The sequence below is a fragment of the Saccopteryx leptura genome, chromosome 8, assembly GCF_036850995.1.
Source record: "Saccopteryx leptura isolate mSacLep1 chromosome 8, mSacLep1_pri_phased_curated, whole genome shotgun sequence".
NCBI lineage: Eukaryota > Metazoa > Chordata > Mammalia > Chiroptera > Emballonuridae > Saccopteryx > Saccopteryx leptura.
In genome coordinates this window covers 11,344,840-11,364,348 of record NC_089510.1, presented here as the reverse complement: position 1 = coordinate 11,364,348, position 19,509 = coordinate 11,344,840, and positions in this window count along the sequence as shown.

The window sequence follows — 19,509 nt, the reverse complement described above, 5'->3', positions numbered from 1 at the left end:
TAACTCTAAGACCAAAATATTACATTTCCTGACACACTCTATTCCTAACAGTACTGACACTAATATTGACAGAAATAACTCTGTCAATTAGGGGGAAAGCTTTAATTATGTAAATAATAGACAGCAATCAGATTTGTATGCCTTAAAAGTCAGAAGGTTTTTATTTCTAATCATTAAGTATGGTGTATAGACTAGTAAGATTTCCCAGTAATATGCTATTAGTCTACCCAGAAAACACACTGGAACAGAACGACATCATAAACACAATTTCACATTCTGTTTCCATCTTTATCTTCTTATATTTACCTATTAAGATAGAACCATGTGCAGGTAACATTTCTGTTTGGCAGCATGGCTAATATGTTTTCTCCTTATATGTGTTCTAAGTTATAAACCAATGCTGAGCTAGGGGGACACGGGGAGGGTGCGGAGGACAGAAAGGGAACTAGATGGCTACAAAAGCAATCTGAACTCTCACTGTTTCTCGAGTTTATTGTTTCTTTTTATTTTTCCTTTCATTGCAGGAACGAGAACTGATTTTACAAAGGAACTACCAATTTAGGATAAAAAATTAAATCTGGGGTGGTAACTCTGAAAATAGACACACTATGATTTAGAGAGTTTGTATCAATTTTGTCAAATAATTTTTGTGATGAAATTGGGGGATATGCCTTCTATGTCTGTATCCATCCATCCGTATCATAACAAAGCCAGTGGCTCGGAACCCTAGCTGGCATTCAAAGCACCTTCAGCCTAAGACTCTTCGAAATGAAGCCATTTGCTTACAAATGACTTAGCATGCGAAATTGATTAAACAGGAGAACAAATGTATTTCACATTATGTTCAGATTACAAATGAATTAACCTTTTACATACACAACTACAATCTATTATGAGTTCACAGAGCTTTCAGAAGAGTCAGCTTTATAATGTGAATAACCACCAGATTATTTTTCCAGTGATCTGTCATGGCCGCCTTCCAGTCCAGTGAGTGGGGGCTCACGCAGTTCCACGTGTGCTCAACGTTGACATGAAGAGTTAGATGACAAAACCTACGTTACTGAGAAAGGGACCACTTCGCAGGGCACCAAACTAAATGTTAGTTTCTGGGATTTCTCTTAAAGGCAATGTAACATTTAAGGAAGAAAGAAACTTCCCACCCGCCCATGTTGAGCGAACATTTCAATTTATGTCAAAACCAAAGTCAGTGGGTAATGTGATTGAAGGTTTATACCGGATGATATGTTGAATCAATATCATCAAAAGGGACCTCTGAGAAGTTGTAAGTAAAAGGTAGAGACAAAATGTTTTAGAGACAAGCTCACAAATAAAATGGAAAAGAACATCTATGTACACCCAAGAAAAGTAGCAATTACGTATAATAGAAAACAACAAAACTTCCAAAAATAAAAGAATGCTTGAAGTAAAAAGCACACCAGAGAAACAGAAATAAGGAATAGGACATGGATTGGAGCAGAAACGGTGAATGGCATGTAGCATTTTAACCAAAGAAAGTATCCAAATATAGAGTTATTATTTCAGCAAAAGTATGTAAACATGTCCATACTCAGAAATACGACTTGAAATCGAAAAGTAAAAAACATAAACACATAACATTCGGGGGGTTTCTGATAAGTAGTATTTAGACACAAAAATTCAAAAATATTATCTTTGTGTAAGAATTACAGATTTATCATTTTAATCCTAATGATGCATTATTTCCAATATATATTAATCATTTTTGAAACAATAAAGACTATAAATACTACATGGAAAAAAATATCCATCTGTAGATGACTGCATATTAATCTTCATTAGCATTAGATTTGAAAGTGTTTATAGACAGTCAAAACTTTTTTTCCTAACATAGTAGCTGAGAAGGATAATGAAATAGGAGATATTCAAATTAGAAGATACAATATAGTACATTCAAAATAGAAGGACATATTTAATTATTTGAATATTATTACATCTCAAGGGACAGTATAAAATTCCAGGGCTCATGAAGAGGCCACACTCTAGTGAAGGTTCTATCTAGATCAGTTATGGTAATCACCATAACACGTGGCAGGTCTACCATGAGACTAGCCCATCTCAGGGTGCTACCCAGAAGGCACAAGCAGGGAGAGCCATACTCCGAGTGAGGAACAATGGACACTGTGGATGGAAGGGCACATTTGAGCTCATTGAATCATGAACTTGCATGAGGCTAGGGCTAATATAAGCATAAATATGATACTAACGATGCACAACATACAAAGTGTCAAAAAAAGTATTTCAGTACCATTAGGGCCGTGATTAGCATTCTATTCACCGGGAAAGTTTTAAAAATATATATTTTGGCTCTTCTCTATCTCTATTTTAAACCACAATCTTCAGGGTTTGGATTTTTAAACCTGAATTTGAAAACCTGAGAATTTTTCATCTTGACCAGCTATATAGCTGATGCAATGAGAAGACTGATAACATTTCACTAAATACAATGCCTTATCGTTCATATTCACCGAACCTCCCCTTGCTAAAATCGCCTGGGGTCTTCACTAACACCAATGAACAATTTTAACTCTTCATTCATTTGGGATGCTTTCCATCATGGCTGCACACATAGTCAGAGTGATCTTTCCCCATCAGATATTATTTGCTCTCTCCTCTTACAGAAGTGTGTGCCTAAAACCTATAGAATTATATTAACCAATATCATGCCAATAAACTAAATTAATAAAAAAAAATTTAAAACAATGCTTTGATGACTTCTTCTTTCTTTAAAGATCACTACAGCCTGCCGTATTTGGCCCTTCCTTAATTCTCCAGTGAAACTGAATGATATCCTCCCATTTGCTTTCTTCATTTACACGACATTGGCCTTGTCTCAGGTCATCAAATCCAGCATACTTCCTGTCCAGGCTCCTTCCTGTGATCAAATGAATGGTCTGATAATGACATCTTCTTTGTGTCACAAACATTCCATTGGTCATGCTCATAATAAAAAGTATTGTTCTTAAGTCTTACTTTCTACTATACCTAAACTAAAGTCTCCACTCCATACACTATTACTGACACCCTTCTAACTTCCACCATCACACTATTCTCTTCTTTGTCAGTTCTCTCTTCCAACAGTTTCATCCAACCCAAGGGTCAGCAAAAATTTTGGTCGAGTCATAGAGTAAATGTCACAGATGTTGTAGGCCAAGCGGCAAATTCGGGCAGCTGTCTTTGCCACAAGACAAATAGTTTTGTATATGTTTTACATTTTACATTAAAAAATGTAAACAGCTATTGATAACACACGAAATCAGGCAACAGAACGGATTTGGCCCCTGGGCTGTAGTTTAACAAATCCTGACCTAGACACATGACTTAAAACACAATCTATAAGCCTTTGATGTCTATTGATGTTACCACTTGAATTCTAACAGGCATCTCAATTTCGTGTACAAAAACAAAAATCAATTGCACACATGCTAGCTATACCTGTAGCTCTGGACTCAACCCCACATTATCAAACCCTCCTCATCTCAATAAAGGGCCATACGTCCCTGTGTCCAAACATCTTGATTCTTGGTCAACAAATTCTTCAAATATCATCCCTTTCTTCAAAACAACTGCTAATCTCAAACAGGTATCCCAACATTACTGTTCAATCCTAATCCCAACCACCATCAGCCTTCGCCCAGACAGTCACAATAGTCACCAGAATGGGCCCTCTTCCCCTACTGTTACACCCCTCCCCAATAGTAAGTACATCCTCTATACTGTGGATAAAAGAAAGTGTGTAATAGTAAATCTGATCATATTGCATCTTTACCTTACACCTTTCAATGGATTTAATTTTTTTTTTAAGTGAGAGGAGGTTGACATAGAAAGACAGACCCCTGCATGTTCCTCAATGGGATTCACCAGGGGCTTGCTGGGGCCATACTTAGACCAACCAAGCTATCCTCGGTGCTCTGGGTGACACTCAAACCAACCAAGTGACTGGCTGTGAGAGAGGAAGAGGGGGGGGGAGAGGGAAGGGAAGGAGCCAGATGGTCACTTCACTTGTGTGCCCTCACTGGGGATCGAACTCCGGACATCCACACATGGGACCAAAGCTCTATCCACTGAGCCAAACAGCCAGGGCTAGAATTTGCTTTATATTTAAACATTGCCTACAAAATCATAACTACTCTAGTCCCTGAGAGGCCTGATCCTCATGTCCCTTCTGTGCCCTTCCTTCCTTCTAGACAAACTAGGCATCTTCCCAAGAAAATATCAGGCTTATTTCTATTTCAGAAACTTTATATTTTCTCTCCCTTCTATTCATGCATCCTGAATCTTCAAAGTACCTGCCTCTTTCTTTCATTCCAATCTCGACAGAAACATCACCTCCTCAGAGAGAGAATTCCCTGACTTCCTTTTATAACGGGATCGGTGCCACCCCTTTTCCCAGCTACACTCAGTCCCATCGCATCTCATCTTCATCGCAGCATACCGTACAGCTCTTCATAGCACAATGTTGGTTATATGTTTATATTTGTGTCTCTGCTCTTACATTAGCACCACTTGAGTCTCTGCCTTCTTTACTGCTATAACCCCAGTGCCTGGCAGACACTCTGTAACTACCTTTTTTTTTCTTCTTTTTTTGTATTTTTCTGAAGCTGGAAACGGGGAGGCAGTCAGACAGACTCCCGCATGCATCCGACCGGGATCCACCCGGCACGCCCACCAGGGGGCGATGCTCTGCCCATCTGGGGCGTCGCTCTGTTGCAACCAGAGCCACTCTAGTGCCTGAGGCAGAGGCCATGGAGCCATCCCCAGTGCCCGGGCCATCTTTGCTCCAATGAAGCCTTGGCTGTGGGAGGGGAAGAGAGAGACAGAGAGGAAGGAGAGGGGGAGGGGTGGAGAAGCAGATGGGCGCTTCTCCTGTGTGCCCTGGCTGGGAATCGAACCCAGGACTTCCGCACGCCAGGCTGACGCTCTACCACTGAGCCAACTGGCCAGGGCCTGTAACTACCTTTGATTGTCTTGTTGACTACTATGCATATGTTAATTCTTCTTTCAAATTGTATTTTTCAATTATAACTTCAATATTATTTTGTATTAGTTTCAGGAGTATAGCATAGTGGTTAGACCATCTCTGTTTACAAAGTGGTCCCTTGATACTTCAAGTATCCACCTGGCACCATCGACAGTTATTACAATATTCTGATTGTATTCCCTAGGCTGTACTTTACATCTTTGTGACAATTTTGTCATTACCAATTTTTGCTGTTTGATCCCTTCATGTTTTTCACCCAGCCCTCCAGATCCCCTCCTTTCTGGCAACTAATTCTTGTTACACTCTTATCTCCTTTCCCTCTCTGTATTTTCTCCATTATGGCCCTTGGTGTAAGGAGATACCAGGAAACAAACAAACACATTTCTGGTTCCCAGATTTTGAAGCCGGTAAGTTTTCCCACTTTCAAACATCCTTGACCACGGAGATAGAAGAGATGCACTTAGAACTGTTAACACGTTCCTGCTGTCTGCAGTTGGCTTCCAGAAACTCGCTTCATATGGTATTGATTGATATGACAGTAATTCAAATGCAGTTTTATCAGCATCTTCCAACAGAACAAATAACCTTTCTAATCAGCATCTTCAATTAAGTACCTAAACCTGATGGAGAATAAGTTATGTATTCTGCTAAATTTGCATTGACTCACTATTCTAAAAAGCTTTCAAATTAATTAAAAATGAGATATTCAGTAATGGAAAAGAAAAAAGAGATAAAACCTTGTTTTAATCAGTTTAAATTAGAATTTAACAGTACTTTAATAGAGCACTTTGTAATTGTCTGCAAGAGTAATAAAGCAAAATTATTGAGTACTAAGTAGTGATCACTGTATAATCTGACACTCAAAGTGAATTACCAAAGAGAAATCTCAGCATCCCCAATAGCTTCCCACTTCACTCCAAACCTAAGCCAAAGCTATTACAACAGCCGTTCAAATTACAGAACGCCCATCGCCTCCTCCCTACCGTTTCTCCTGGATCTTCAAGTTCTCCTCACCACCTGTGCTACCCTTGAACCACAGTATGTGTACATTTGCTGTTCCAGGGACAATCCTGGTCACGAGTGACACACTTGTGGAACCCGTGCAGGTGGTGTTCTTCCTCCAAATCTCCGTGTGGCTCAGGGCCTCGTTTCCCGGGCCTCTCAATGACCGCCTTTTCTGTAAGGTCTTTCCGAACTAGTCAACTAAAAACCACCATCTCAGGACGAGGACACACGCAATAGTCAGACTGCCTATCACAGAAAGGTGCACTTGAAACCTATCTAATCTTATTAACCAATGTCACCCTAATAAATGGTACATTTTTAAAAAGGATGATAGTTACTACAATTTTTAAAAATGCTCTGATCCCCCTCACAGCATGGTTGTGTGTGTGTGCTTTTGCCACACTTTACATATATGCATGTGTGCTCATTGTCTGTCATCTGTCCCCCCACATTTATAAAAGGCAAGCCCCATTATGGCAGATCTTTTTGTTACTTTCCTTACCGGCCCTACCCCTAGTGTCCAAAATAGTTCTCAGCTGAAGGTCAATACTTTATAAACTTTTGTTAGGTAGAGGAAGATACAGTCTGAGTCATCAAGGAGCTTATAAATAGGTAAGAAAAAGACACAAAGGAACAATCACAGAGCATATTGAGAAATATTAACAATGTTGTATATATGGATCTTCATAAACTACAAGACACCACATCAAAATAATGGGTGGAATCTGGGCAGAGACATATTAGGTGATTCCTGAGTCAGGGGACGGGGAAGACTGTCAGATGGAGAAAGGGGAGAAAGGAAGATCTTACAAATGAGCAGCAGAAGTGACTTCCAAGAAATCACCCCAAGGAAAAAACAAAACAAAACATAAGATACAATGCATCCCAATTATTGATCACACGTAATTAACTATAAAACCCCCAAAATTTCCTGCTTTGAGAAAGCTGCAGTTGATATAACAAGCCATACTATGACATAACCATGTATAAATCTCAGTGCTTCTGAATTATTGAGAAAAAGTTTTTAGACAAGATATACGATGATTGAAGAAAGCAAAGTTGCTGATGGACAGGTCACATGACCTTTAAAGAAAAACACCTAGCTGGTCAACACGGGGCACATCCTTGGTGATGGAAAGGTGCCAGGTTGCTTTCTCTAAGTCTCTTGAAATCTAAGTGGACACCTTTCAATTTCATGAGTAATTCATGAGCATTTTAAAGGAAACCTAATAAGTGACAGGGACGTGATCGCAGGTATGCCTTGAGGCTGAGAGAGCTACGCACTGCAGTTTGAGGAGGCACCGAGGAACAGAAAGGATTGAGAAGAACCGGTAATGGCTGCCAAACACCGGAACACCCAGTCTCACGCGCGAGGTTATTGTGCATCTCTCAGCTCAGAAGTTAGACTCTTTCTTTGTGCACAAAGGAATTAAGGTGCTCTTGAAGCACGAGTTTGACACTTCATACCATGAGATAAAGGCAAGACAGGGAGCGGCTAGTGTCTGCTTGACAAAAGAGCTGCCTCCTTCAACCTCTTTCCATTTCATTTGTGTCTGGTGTGTGTGTGTGTGTGTGTGTGTGTGTGTGCACGCGCGCGTGCGCACAAGCACACACAAAGACCTATTAAAAACTTCATATACAGATTCATATACAAAATCCTTTTTAAGACTTTACATTATGTTTTATTAACATTAGCATAAGTTAGAATACCCTAGATTATGTATTTCTCGTATCTGCTGCTCCTACTGCGTTTCCATTTCTCTCCTGTTTATATCACTTCTGCTTTCCTTTCTATCTCTTTAGTTAGGCAGGGTCTCTCTATTCCAAATTTACCTTCTATTTTTATCACCATATTGTTCACTAGGGAGGGAGATGACGCTAGTGCACAACACAGAAGATGATACTGTCTAGTAAATTCCACATGCAACAAAAATCTTCAAGTGAAAATTTAAATCCAAACCAAGTGCCCAAACACTCTTCAATAGGTGAAAACATAACATTAAAGCTCAACAAAAAAGTGTTAAAGTTAAATGATGTTTAAAATATCTTTTTCTAAATAAATTTAATTTTTAGAGGGTAGGAGAACCTTCTAAAATGAATTGACCTTAAAGAACAAATTAAATAAAATAAATGGAAAGTAAAACACACTTTATTACATTGCATGGTAATAGTACCTTTAAAATACTGTCAGTAAATGCCACTTATCTATTGAATGATATAGTATAATTTCTGTAAAAAGAGGTTATCAATTATCATGCTTTTCCCCCATAAAAGTGAAAAATTTGAAAACTAGCTTTTTTTCCATGTCAATGGGTTTAATGATCAGAAAGACAGTTTAAAATGCTAAAAAAATACTATCAATGATTTTCTTCTAAAGCATGTATCTAAATTATAAAATAGTAATCATTTCTGTACAAATAAAAACTTAAGAGAGTGCTCCAAAGAGAGTCTTTACTATTAGACACTCCTTGCATCTACCTCTCCTACTTCATAGGCTTTGATGCAAATTTCATGAATACAACTTCGCATGTCTAAAAAAAAAATCACAGGTAGTTTTTGCAAGAATCCAAAATTTTAAGGCAAGTTATTTAAAATATTTTTATAATTTTAATTAACTTGGGTGGGTTCTTTTAAGTAAGTCTACTTGGGTGAGTTCTTAAATCACTACTTTCTTTTTTATCAGATAATATAATCCTTTTAAGCTATGGAAATGGTATATCACATAAAATCTCTATGAATGAGTGACTTTTTTGTAGAAACAAAGGTGTTAGAAATTGTGAGGATTCTTTTTTTTTTTATTTATGGGTTTTAGAGAGAGATAGGAAAGGAGAGAGAGATCAACCTGTTGTTCCACTTCTTTATACATTCACTGGTAGATTCTTGTCTGTGCCCTTACCTGGGATTGAACCTGCCTTTTTTTTTTCTGAACTGAGAGGCAGGGATGCAGACAGACAGATTCCCGCATGTGCTCCACCAGGATCTACCCGGCATGCCTACCAGGGGGTGATGCTCTGCCCATATGGGGCATTGCTCTATTGCAACCAGAGCCATTCTAGCGCCTGAGGCAGAGGCCATGGAGCCATCCTCAGCACCTGGGCCAACTTTGCTCCAGTGGAGCCTTGGCTGCGGGAGGGGAAGAGAGTGATAGAAAGGAGGGGATTAGGGGGGAGAAGCAGATGGGCACTTCTCCTGTGTGCTCTGGCTAGGAATCGAGCCCGGGACTTCCACATGCTGGGCCAATGCTCTACTGAGCCAACTGGCCAGGGCCTGAACCTGCAATCTTGGCGTGTGGTGACAATGTTCAAATCAACCGATCGACCCTGCCAGGCCCTATTGTGTTTTTAGGATTCTAATTTTGTTGGGATGGATATCTATGGCGGTTTTAACTACTGGATACTTGCACTCATATTTTAAGAAGTTTAAATCAAAACCTAAAACTGGATATGAGTAACAATTTAACCATAGACTAAAATAGTTCTGCTTCCTCTCTCTCTCTCTTTACACACACACACACACACATTCTTTTCTGTCACAATGGAAAATATTTTACATTTGATGAAGAATGCCAGAAGCATTCAGACTTCTACTGTACAGCAGAGTTCAATTTTACCACTACTTAGCTTGATGATATTTTAAGGTCAGGTCTTCTGGGATACACAAATAATCATTATTCAATATTCACTGCCAAATGTCTGACCTCACCTCTCTTAAAACAATATTCAATTATAAGATGAAAATAATTTACCCAAGTAACCTTGAAAAACATCAACTTTAAATGACATTAAGGTCCTTCAAGGTGATTATTCCTCACCAGTAGTGATGCTAAAATATTATAGATCACATGATCTGAGATATTATTGAAAAACTGTAGCTATAAACTTTTAATTCAAAGTTAGATATTATCTTAAGTTACTGAGAAAAATACACAGCCACTTAAATTTTTTAATTAAAGAGAAAATAAGGGAAATAATAAAAATAATACTTCGGCACACACTAGGGAGATTCCAAGGTAAAAAGGAAAAAAAAATCAAGAGTTCTCTCTCTCTCTCTCTCTCTCTCTCTCTCTCTCTTTCTTTCTCCATCTTTCCCAACTTAATTAACATTTCTCTGAGTTCCCTGGAGAAAAAAAAATAGATGTATGACAATTAAATGTAAAACACAACTGATTGGCTTAGTATAATGAAAGGTAATGCAAGATTCCAAGACAAAATGATTTAAGGACTTGCAAAATAGGACAAATGACATACTTTTCCAAAATTTTGCCCCTTAAATAAAATGTAATTTCACAACGGAGTTCAAGGAACTAAAAATTGTAATTGCTGAATATTATCAGATTTTATTTTTTGAATATTTAATATCTGACCTTAAACCTGCTCATGAAAAAGGAAGATAATTTAAATGGACATCTCCTCAAAATTTAAGTTTGCTAATAAGTGATCTCCACCTGCTTCTTCAAAATATCATATCTTCTTACAACTAAGCATCAGCGTTGCTATTTGGAATTTTAGCATATATATCATGGAACCCAAATGGATTAAAATTCTCTACTTACTCATGATAACATATGAAAAGTATTAATAAATTTAAATCATAAATTAGTTACAAAAATAAGTAAACTAGAGCTAATTCACAAACTTTGACAAACTTCTTTTTGGAGACTGATATCCTCATTCCATCTTCTTCTTACTCTTACTATGTATCAGAAAAATAACACTTTTATTATATATCAGAAAAAAATAGTACTCCTTTAGGAATGCCATGAAAATAGAAATGTATTTTTATGAATTCCCAAACAATATTTCTGGATGTTTTATTTGCTTTTTAAATTAAAAAATATCAGCATCTTTATTTTTAACAAGTATCCACTTTAATTCCAAACTTCCTCATACTGCCTTTACATTCATGCATCTCAGCGACTTTGTTTCTTGAACTTTTAAACAAATTATACCTTTATCTTAATACTCATCTCATATTATTTTGGGAGGAACGTAGTTACTACTGCCTGCCCTCCAGAACCCTGTAAATTGGTTGGCCCTCCGGTGCCTCTCTTTAATCCATCCCTCTTCCTAGCTAACATTCCCATGGCTGTGTTGCAGATTACACCTTTTACATGTTAGTTCATTTTTATCTACATTATCCCCAAACTCACTGTCTAATTCAGTGTTTGGAAATGGATGTATATCTATACATCTATCCTGCGATAGCTCCTTTACAGACAAAATATAATTCCCGGCCAGGGCACACAGGAAAAGCACCCATTTGCTTCTCCACCCCTCCGCCGCGCTTTCCTCTCTGTCTCTCTCTTCCCCTCCCGCAGCCAAGGCTCCATTGGAGCAAAGATGGCCCCGGCACTGGGGATGGCTCTGTGGCCTCTGTCTCAGGCACTAGAGTGGCTCTGGTCGCAACATGGCGACGCCCAGGATGGGCAGAGCATCGCCCCCTGGTGGGCAGAGCATCGCCCCTGGTGGGCGTGCCAGGTGGATCCCGGTCGGGCGCATGCGGGAGTCTGTCTGTCTCTCCCTGTTTCCAGCTTCAGAAAAATGAAAAAAAAAAAAAAATGAAAAAAAAAAAGACAAAATATATCTGAACATTTGTTAATCACTGTATTTGCATAGTATGAATATTTCCTTTTAAAAATCATGTATATTCTACTTTATCTCAAGAACTGGCTTTGCTTTCACTTATCATGCATTTTCTAATTTGAAAATCACCTAAGCAAAAGGGGAGAGTCCAAATCAGGACTAGGTAGAAATGGGCGGAGTCTAAATCAGGAATTGCTACTGTAAGGACAGACGTCTAGTATTGCAAAAGTCATATGTCATACTTTTCAACTACCTGAGCCCAAGCCACTATTCATTTCTATCTTCTTCTTTGGTTCTGAAGTTCCCAAAGGGATTATCACACAACATTCTTACTAAGACTTCATAATGAATTTTCTATAACACCTTTTATAAGCGGTGGTTGCGCTCAGTTGAATTAATACTCCTCATGCACAGTCTAAAATAAGTGAAATTTTGTCTTCTGTGCTCACAACTTTATGACCATTTTTAATGTGGTTTTTATGGGAAAGAACATCCAGATTTCTTAATGCCTTAAAAATAATCAGAATATTGTCTACTAAAATTTGGAGTGCTTGAATAGAAAATACACTTCAGCTTGCTATCATCCCCTACGAAGTTTAAAGTTACATAAAAATAAGTATTATTTTTTTGCATGCACATTTGCTATATGAATCACACTTTATTGACACAAAGTCATAGATATTAATATATTATTTTGTTACCAACAGTAAAAGTACTATGAGATTTTGCTTTAAAAGATATCCAGTAACATAAAGTTTTAAGTTTAAAGCATTTATTATCAAATTCTGCTCCACAGCATGTCCAGAAGTAAAAAAAAAAAAAAGAAAAAAAAAATTGTTTAATGAGCCCTATGGTAGCATACATTGTATTTCAAGTTATAATATTTGCTTATCCTGCTTAAGAAATCTGCTTTATTCAGTCTAGCTATCACACATGAAGCAGGTCTCTTAACAGTGGTTTTCAACTTGGTCCGCGGACTGGCACTGGTCCACCAGGAATTCCAACCGGTGGTTGAAAACCACTGCCCTGCCTGACCAGGCAGTGGCGCAGTGGATAGAGCATCGGACTGGGACGTGGAAGTACCCAGGTTCGAGACCCCGAGGTCGCGGGCGGGCTCATCTGGCTTGAGCAAAGAGCTCGCCAGCTTGGACCCAAGGTCCCTGGCTCCAGCAGGGGGTTACTCGGTCTGCTGAAGGCCCGCGGTCAAGGCACGTGTGAGAAAGCAATCAATGAACAACTAAGAAGTCGCAACGCGCAAGGAGAAACTGATGATTGATGCTTCTCATCTCTCTCTGTTCCTGTCTGTCTGTCCCTGTCTATCTCTGCCTCTGTAAAAAAAAAAAAAAAAAAAGAAAAGAAAACCACTGCCCTTAACCAGAAATATTAAAGCCGTCCGTTATTTTTTTTCTATTAAATTGTTTTGTCCTTTGAGTCACTGCTATTTTAATTTACTCTTTTAAAACGAAACTAAGTTATCTAACTTGCATTTATCATTAGAAGTTTCACTACAGTTAAGCTTGAAATTGAACTCAGAGCATGTTTTTGTTTTTAAAAAAACAATGATGGTCACTGTCAAAGGAAAGAATATCCAAGCAATCAACATTGAGGAAAGAGCCCACTTTACCCTCACCCGCCGGTGCCAGCAATTCTCCAGGCACAGGGTAACCATGGGCAGAGCCACGGCCGACAGACGGGGCCTGGGACTGTGGCTTCCTCCACAACTCCCACACACACAGATTTATTCAAATCAAACAGCTGCTGGAAGAGCTGCGAAGTAACCTCTTCCACGACACCTCCACTGCCCCTAGCCCAGCCAATGCCACCTCCACGCCAGGTGGGGGCGCTCTGCAGTCACTGCCCATCTCTTCCTGGTGCCGTTCTCTCTCTTCATCTCCACAGTGGAAAGACGAGGGCCAAGAAACGTCTATACTTCACCTTCAACCCAGCCCAAATGACGTCTAGACATCCAGTGTGACAAGGAAAACACACGGCTTCCCTGAAGCTGCTAATTCCGCACCTCATTTTATTGCCACAGAAATTGTTGAGGATCTCAGATGGACAACCCGTGCAGGTTGCGATGAGACAATGAAAGCCAATATTAAACCTGCTGGCTTTTCACGCACAAGTTGAAAAGACACGTCCAAAATTTGTTCGGAGGTGATTTCCTTAAATGTGGCTTATGAATTATGGACACATAAAATGAGTTGATTTTATCTTGTCTAGAGAAAAAGGACAGGATTTAGAACAAAGTCAGTTTTCATTCGGTTCATTAAAGTGATAAGGCCATAAAATAGGTAATGAAAAAAGCTATGGTTCTATTTACAGGTACATTAGATGGGACTTCCAGGTTTTCCTGTAAATCCTCAGTGTATTGTTTCATGGTCCCAATTTAATGCTGATGTAGCTATAAGGTTTGACGCTGCTAAACTATGACTGTTCTCTTGGGAACTGAACTCTTTCCTCTGAGGTTGTGAATTGGACAAAGCATTTGACACTTTGTGTCGTAATTGAGGCGAAGATGGATGGGCATCTACCCGGAATCCGAGCATAACGAGCAAATTTTGCTTCCACACTTACCACGTATTCCCATTCAACAAAAACACCAGATTCACTGAGCTAAACTAATTCCAAAGAGAAGTACATTCACCTCACCCAATTTCAAAATGATTTTCACGTCTGCATATGTTAAATACATTTTACAATTTAAAAAAACTCATCGGTTTTGAAGATAACATTGACAAATTTTTAAATTGAGAAGGCAAATATATGAAGGAGAAAAACTGTAAGTCAGGCATTTGGGAAGTGAAGACTAGACACTTATATTGTTCAGAGAAACTTTTATATTCTTTCTGTACATACTTTTAAATATATATAAATGAATCAGAATTACCACTTTTGGCATACTTTGTTATTGGTCCATATTTTTAGATATATAGAATCTGACCCAAAGCCTAATGTGGGCTTGATTCTGGAAAGAAAATCTTTCCACAACTGCTTCGACACACAGAACATTTCAAAAATAAACACTTCCTAAAAGTATGTTGTTCCCATGAGCTCACATGTTCCAGCAGCTATTAAGACCACAACAGCCTATCAAGACTTATCAAACCAAATAACTTTTCCCATCTTTAGAAACCTACCCAGGAGCACCAGACCCAGCAGGTCTCAAGCTACTGTGTGTGTGAATGAATATCCCTTTTTGTTTCATACCTTGAAGGCTATATATCTATTTTGGATTATATATTTATATAATGTTTATGTATTTATTCTTTGATTCATACTAACGTCTCATACTATGTAGTTGATTCCTGTTTAATACATACAATATATAAAAATATGGCTGAAGGAGCAAAAATATATTGAGGAAAGAATAAAGGGTTTGGTCAAATAAGAGATACAGTACTTATTTTCCTTCAAATTCACAATATGTTATTACCAATGAGAACAAACCACACTCCTTGGATGGAACGGCTACAGAATGGGTTTGGCAATCTCGTGGGACACTGAGTGTGCTGTTGGATCCCATGGCAGAAACAATCATCCTGCTGCGTGTTAGTGACCCGACACATTGTCAGAGGCATAAACAACTCTCCTAGCCAATGGCAATGATATGTAGCAGCTGCCGACAGAGTCTTGCTTTAGACATTTGGTGAAAAAAAAATAATAATACACATACAAGATATGATTATCTCACATTGTTTTTATCCAAAAGAAAAGAAAAATGAGAATTCAACTAGACATTAATGTTCAATTCTTAATGGCACAAAAGAAAAACTTTACAAATTAAAGTCTATCTCATTATTAAATTGACTACCTGCATTAATATATATGCCTATTCACACACAAACACACACATGCATTTTCATTTCTGAAAACATCTTCACATCTCATTACAGAAGTTCATTAAACAAAATTACATAAGGTAAGCAAACAGTGTTCTTTTGAACAATCTTTGAAAAGAGTTAATAAACCTACTTGAATATACAAATATTTATGGGATATTATGGGAACTAACGGACTAGCCAAGGCTCAACTTTATCGCAATGATATAGCACAGCTATACACTTTCCATCTTTTCTAGAGCAATATACCTGATCCTATGCCTTTCTTGCTCACAGATTTCATTCCAAATCTTGACACAGAAACAAAGTCAAAGTGTATTCTTTTCCAAAGGGGGGGGGAAATCATGAGGGTCATGTTCGCCTTTTATCATATAAAACATTAAACTGCAATTTGTAAATGAGAGGCCAACACAAACTCCTAAAAAAGAAAAACAGTGCTTACCATAAACCACATTTCATAGACACACCCTTTGGCATAAACCACTCTATAGTGCTATGGATCAAATCAATATATTGAAAAACCTTACTATGAGATCTATGGTCCCTGTTTGCTCTGCAAAGGACACTTCAGGACACCAGAGCCTTGCAGTTCCCCTCTGTCCTTCATTTCCTCCAAACACACTTTGGCAGGGCAATGAGGAACATCACATTTTCCGCTTAATTTCTGAAGAAGCTCATGCCATTAAGGAATATGTTCTTGAAATTAAAATTTTAAAACATAAAAGCCACAAAAGAAAAACAGAGATCCAAAAGCATCTCTTCAAAAAGATAAAATCTTTCACTAACAGGCTCTTGTTCTTTAATTAGCAGGTTACACACAAATACAAATGTATATATAGATATATATATCTATATATATACATACATAGAGCATCTACTTTAACAGAGTCAAGTTCAAGCTCATCTTGAAGCGGCAGCTTCAAATTTGACTCACCAGCTCAAACCTAATTCTAGTTCAATTTAACTGATTCAGAAGCACTTTAGTATACTTTAACAACAACAAAAAAAACTTAAAGATAACCACAGATTGCTCAGAACATCAAACCAAAGGTCCACGTAATTTCAAAATAAAGTGAAACTCGCAATTCAGTCTAGAATATTGAAACATGCTGCACCTACCTGGGCCCTGTCCACTCCCCTGCTGACTCCAAACGATCACCATCACCATCAGTAGCTCTGGAGTCCACGTCCACATTCTTCTAGTGACAGTTCCTTGTCTTTTGGCCATTGCATTGTAAACTCTGCATGAGAATTAGAAAAAAATCACAATCTTAAAAAATATATATATTGGCTCACCTGTGGTGGCACTGTAGGCAGAACATCGACCTGGAACACTGAGGTCACCAGTTCAAAACCCTGGGCTTGCCCCGTCAAGACACATACAGGAAGCAACTACTATGAGTTGATGGTTCCCACTCCTCCCCAGGCTTTCTCTCTCTCTTTCTGCCCTCTAAAATTAATAAAATATTTTAAAGAAATGTATTACCACACAAATCTCATATCTAATATGCATTGTGCATTTACCCGGTTATCCTGATTACAAGAAAATGCATTTGAAAATCATGTCTCTCTTTGGGATTCTTACAATGATGACTAATACGAAATCTCCTTCATCCTATACCTTGTATTCTAAACATTCATCATTTTTTTAGTACGAGTTTTCAAAATACGCCACTATGCATACAAATGCTTAAAAAGCACTACCAAAATACCTACCAGAGGTCAGTTGTGCAAAGTATTTTCTGTGGACACTATTTGTAACTTGTTATTTAGGTATATTGATATATGAAAAACACCATGTCATTTCTATGTACATATACAAAAATAGCATAAGTATTTCATAAATTATTCTCTTCTAGTTTTTAGTTAAATTGTATTTTAGTTATATTAGTAATTTAACTGCATAAAAAGATTTATCATGTGTACAAATCTAATCTTGTGTACTTAAAATTGAGAGCAAAATTAATCTTAGAAGTCTTAAAACATTTGCAATTCTAATTCTAGATATATGTAATAAACCATGGAAATGCTTATATTGATATATATTATTGATAAAATATATCTCATATAATAAAATGTACATGAAAGTTCATTTTGACAGTTTTTAATGATAAAAAATTAAAATACATAAACATCCACCAAAGTCATCTATTCATGCAGTTGAATGATATACTGTAGTTAAGATGAATAAATTTTAAACTTAAACCACATGCACCAACATGGATGTCAAAAATATAAGATTAAACAAAAATATCCAGTTGCAGAATGATAGGTTTAATAAAATAATACTATATTTTTACATGTAAAATAAAAACTGTACATTTTTATATGTACATAAATATGCAATACAACATAACAATGCATAAGAATGATAAACACTGTGGCCTAAATTAAGAAATTGCAAGACCACAATTTAAGTAGTTATCAAAAAAGAAATCTTCAACCAGAGAGTCCCTCAAATTTCAACTTTTCCGGAGTTGACAAATTATGGGGCTAAGGAAAGTAAATTGAATGATTTCCAGAATAAAACCTGTATTCAAAATATACCATAATCACAATTCTAGTAAACTGGATAGGAAGTCTAAGGCACCCAGAATTTCTCCTCCTCCCTTTCTCCTACATCGAGACAGGAGGTTTGAATTACTCACTTTGCCTAATGTTCTTTCAGACTCTTAGTGTCCGACTTTAAAAGACATTCAAGGATCATCTAATGCATCCTCTTCATTTTAAATGTGCAAACACTCCAAAAAGGTTGCAGTGATATTTTCAAACATATGTACAGCAACAAAATGATGATGATGAGGAGGAGGATGATAATACGATGACTATGATGACTGTCTTGGTACAAATAATAAATATTTCTTAGAAATGATTATATTTAAGGTCATTTTAAATGTTAAATGCCTTGTATTTCTTGTCTCATTTAGTTCTCACAGAAATCCTATAAACTAAGCACTTTCAGAATCACCATTTCACAGCTGAGAAAACAGAATTGTCTAGAGAAAAGCTACACAATTCCCAAGTCAGGTGATTATTCGGTACCATTTTTTTGTGACTTGAGCTAAAACAGGATGAATTCAGAGCCTATGCTCTAAATAAGTAAACACTAAGCAGGAATTAGAACTACACCTTCCAACCATAGTCAAGTTATCATCCTAAAAAAGGATACTGAAAAGAGGTGGGGAAAGCTAGCGTGCATATAGAACCTCGTGTATTTATCCCAAATATATATATATTTTCAAATTGAAAATCATTAAAATATATGGCATTTAAGCTATCATAGTTAATCCCCCAAATCACCAACCCTTTCCAGAATATATAGGGTTTTTCAGGGCAAATTTGGACAGCTCCCAACATACATTAGCATTACTACTGATCTTACATTAATAAGAACAGTGGTATTGCAAAAGAGCAACAGTGAAGACTGATTATTAGTTTAGGCGTCAGGGAGCAGGTTAAGAAATTATTGCCAAAGATACCTTAGCAGTAGGCATCTATGTATGTTAGTGTGTGTGTATAAATACACACACTCTCTTTTAAGTGATAGACCTTTGGCCCTGGCCGGTTGGCTCGGTGGTAGAGCGTTGGCCTGGCATGCGAGGGACCCAGGTTCGATTCCCAGCCAGGGCACATAGGAGGGGCGCCCATTTGCTTCTCCACTACCCCCCCTCCTTCCTTTCTGTCTCTCTCTTCCCCTCCCGCAGCCAAGGCTCCATTGGAGCAAAGATGGCCTGGGCGCTGGGGATGGCTCCTTGGCCTCTGCCCCAGGCGCTAGAGTGGCTCTGGTCGCAGCAGAGCGACACCCCGGAGGGGCAGAGCATTGCCCCCTGGTGGGCAGAGCGTCGCCCCTGGTGGGTGTGCCGGGTGGATCCCGGTCGGGCGCATGCGGGAGTCTGTCTGACTGTCTCTCCCCGTTTCCAGCTTCAGAAAAATACAAAAAAAATAAATAAATAAAATAAATAAAAGTATCTTTAAGTGATAGACCTTTGTCCCCTTCTAATCACAGTGTAACCATATTTACTCAGAACCAACAATATCAAAATTCACATTTTAACAATATTTA